Source organism: Tachyglossus aculeatus, chromosome X1 (genome assembly GCF_015852505.1).
Source record: "Tachyglossus aculeatus isolate mTacAcu1 chromosome X1, mTacAcu1.pri, whole genome shotgun sequence".
Lineage (NCBI taxonomy): Eukaryota > Metazoa > Chordata > Mammalia > Monotremata > Tachyglossidae > Tachyglossus > Tachyglossus aculeatus.
Window position 1 is genome coordinate 136,269,353 of NC_052101.1, and position 3,246 is coordinate 136,272,598.

The window sequence follows — 3,246 nt, forward strand, 5'->3', positions numbered from 1 at the left end:
TGAATCAAATATGGACTAGATTTTTCATTCATTCATTCAATTGTATTTACTGTGTGCAGAGTGCTGTAATAAGACCTTGGAAAGTACAGTTCGTTTTCAGTCAATCAGTACTATCTGTTGAGTGCTTACTGTGTTCAGAGCACTGTACTCAATGCTTGGGAGAGTACAATATAACAGAGTTGGTAGACATGTTCCTTTTTTGTAGAATTCATTCATTCAGTCATATTTATTGAGCGCTTACTGTGTGTAGAGCGCTGTACTAAGTGCTTGGAAAGAGAAGCAGAGTGGCTCAATGGAAAGAGCCCAGGCTTGGGAGTCAGAGGTCAAGGGCTCAAATTCAGGCTCCGCCAATTGTCAGCTGGGTGACTTTGGGCAAGTCACTTAACTTCTCTGGGCCTCGGTTATGTCAACTGTAAAATGGGGAGGAAGACTGTGAGCCCCACATGGGACAATCTGATCACCTTGTATACTCCCTAGTGCTTAGAACAGTGCTTTGCACATAGTAAGCACTTAACAAGTGTCATCATTATTATTATTAAAGTACAGTTTGGCAACAGAGACAATCCCTACCCAACAATGGGCTCACAGTCTAGAATATATGGTCCTACCAGAAATTAGGATGTATGAAATTTAGGGGTCACCCCAAATCTAACTACTCTTTATTTCTGCCTCCCGTACTTACAGTTTCTGACATTAGTTATGGGTTCGAGGATTTTAGAGCTTGAATCCATCAGCTTTGCAGATGGCCGCTTACCTACTCATTTGGCAAGGGGGTAGAAAAAGCTGCTAATTTCCTTTCATTAGTCTTATTTAAAAAGGGTGGTGAGGAGGAGCTGGTAAAAAAAAAAAAAAAACATTGTGTAGCTGGGGAATTTTAAAGACAAATTCCTATTTTGTGGCAGGCCCGTCATTCCCTTTAAAAGCTATTGATTTGTCTGATTTCTTCTTGAAAATGTGTACATTTTCTGTTTTCCCATTATTTCAAGAACAGCTGTTCCATGTGCTTTATTAAACCCTGGACTACTTCCATACTAGTTTTTCTTGCAGAGTGACCAGTTTTTGTAGCCAGGGAGTGTTTCATGGTCTCAAAGTTACTTTAATTGGGCCTCTTTCATCTGAAGCAGTGGTAAACTGTAAACGACAGGAACAGGAAATGTCAGCACCTGAAACGTTCTGTATATTCCGGTGGCTGTATCTTTAGCGGGGGCGTGAAGGCAAGGAAGGATTCAAAGAAGGGTAGCTAAGATGATCAGGTGTCAGAACAGCTTCTCCAAGCTTAGGCTGAAGAGGTTTGGGTTCTTCAGTTAGGAAAAATGAAGTCTGAAAAAGGGGTTTGAAGTCAGTAAAATTATTAAAAGCACAGTAAAATGATTAAAAGAACATCTCCAAGAGTCCTTCCCCAACTAAGCCCTCATTTCTTCTTTCCCCACTCCGTTCTGCATCATTCTTGCGCTGGGATCTTTACTCTTTACTCACCCCACCCTCAGGCCCACAGCAGCGTGGCTCAGTGGAAAAGAGCCCGGGCTTTGGAGTCAGAGGTCATGGGTTCAAATCCTGACTCCGCCACTTGTCAGCTGTGTGACTTTGGGTAAGTCACTTCACTTCTCTGGGCCTCAGTTACCTCATCTGTAAAATGGAAATGAAGACTGTGAGCCCCCCGTGGGACAACCTGATCACCTTGTAACCTCCCCAGCGCTTAGAACAGTGTTTTGCACATAGTAAGCGCTTAATAAATGCCATTATTATTATTATTATTGCCTATGATATTCCAGTATCCAAACTAATCGTTAAGATATTTTCCCACTTAATACAAAGATGTAGCTAGCACCCGAAACGTGAGACTTGAGGCGGGGGAGAGATCATGAGAGCGTTTTAACTGCTGGTCTGTTAAGCCTATGGAAAACAACAGTGAAAATAAAATGGGAGCAAGGAAGCGGGCACAGAGGAAAGATGGCTAACCTAGGAAGGGAACTCTTACCTGCACTTACCAGGTGACTTCAGCGCACAGACCACTGCTGCCGTTGCCACCACCCACGGGTAATTTGTACCGAACACGAGAATCAGATGCCTGGGGCCCGGAATGGAGAAGGGCCAGTACCCCAGGTACGTGACCCTTGAGCTCTCCACCAAGAGGCCTTCCCCAACTCTGCCCTCATCTCCCCTACTCCCACTCTCTTTTGCGCCTCATGCACGCTTGGATCCGTCCCTTCTAAGCACTCGTATCAATCCCACTCTTGGCCCCACACTGCTTACGTACATAGCCGCAAACTATTTTAATGTCTGTCTCCCCCATTAGACCGTAAGCTCCCAGTGGGTAGGGGTTTGTGGGTATCACCTCTGTGGTATCATACTCTCCCATGCACTTAGTACAGTGCTTTGCACACAGTAAATGCTTAATAAATGCCATCGATTGTTGGATTGATTGCCGTTATGTTCTTTATGGACTAAGAATAATCTGAAAATAAAGTCCTGGAGCTTTTAGCTGAAGATGCAAAGCAAACATTTACTGGAATACTATTCTTTGAGAATGTGAAAGTAGTTCCAAATTCGGGATAATAGTATTCCTGTTTGACCTACCATCTCTTAGTACATGAAATGAATACACATGATGCCCAAACTGATATAAATCAAAGTAGAGTGTTTCTTCTGGTCTTTTCAAAAATCTGTAAGGTATTTGTTAGACTACTCAAAAACTAAAATTGGATTTCAGTGTACCCAGAGAGAGAGATTCCTACTGAATGGGAAACATGCTGCTAATTTTCGCGTACCACCTTAGGAAATTAGCCGACGAACATCTCTTGAACGGCACTGACTGATGTATACGCGTTTGGAGACAGACCTTGGCCTTGAGACGTAGAGCCCGAGAATCTGGCAAAGGAATTGATCGCATCACTCCTACTCTCTCATCTCTGCCAGTCGTGTTCTCGCTGGAGCTCGGAGTGCCAGGAGGGAAGAGGCATCAAGGACGTGCAAAGATGTTGCATCGCGTGACACCCATTCCTGAACGAAGTGAACCCAACCCAGTGGTGACCCTGGTGCTGCGGCATCATGGCTGGCCAGTGAGTTGGCGTGGCAGCTGCTGCCCTATTAGTCGCTCACATCACATTACTGGCAGCTGTTTTCCAGGATTTCTGTGGGGGTTATCTACCTCACGGGATGCCTTAGGCGACTCTTCGGTCAGAAACCTTCTTCTCTGAGGGCCTGGTCCCAGCAAGTATTGCTGGGACTAAAAACTCTGGTCGCAAT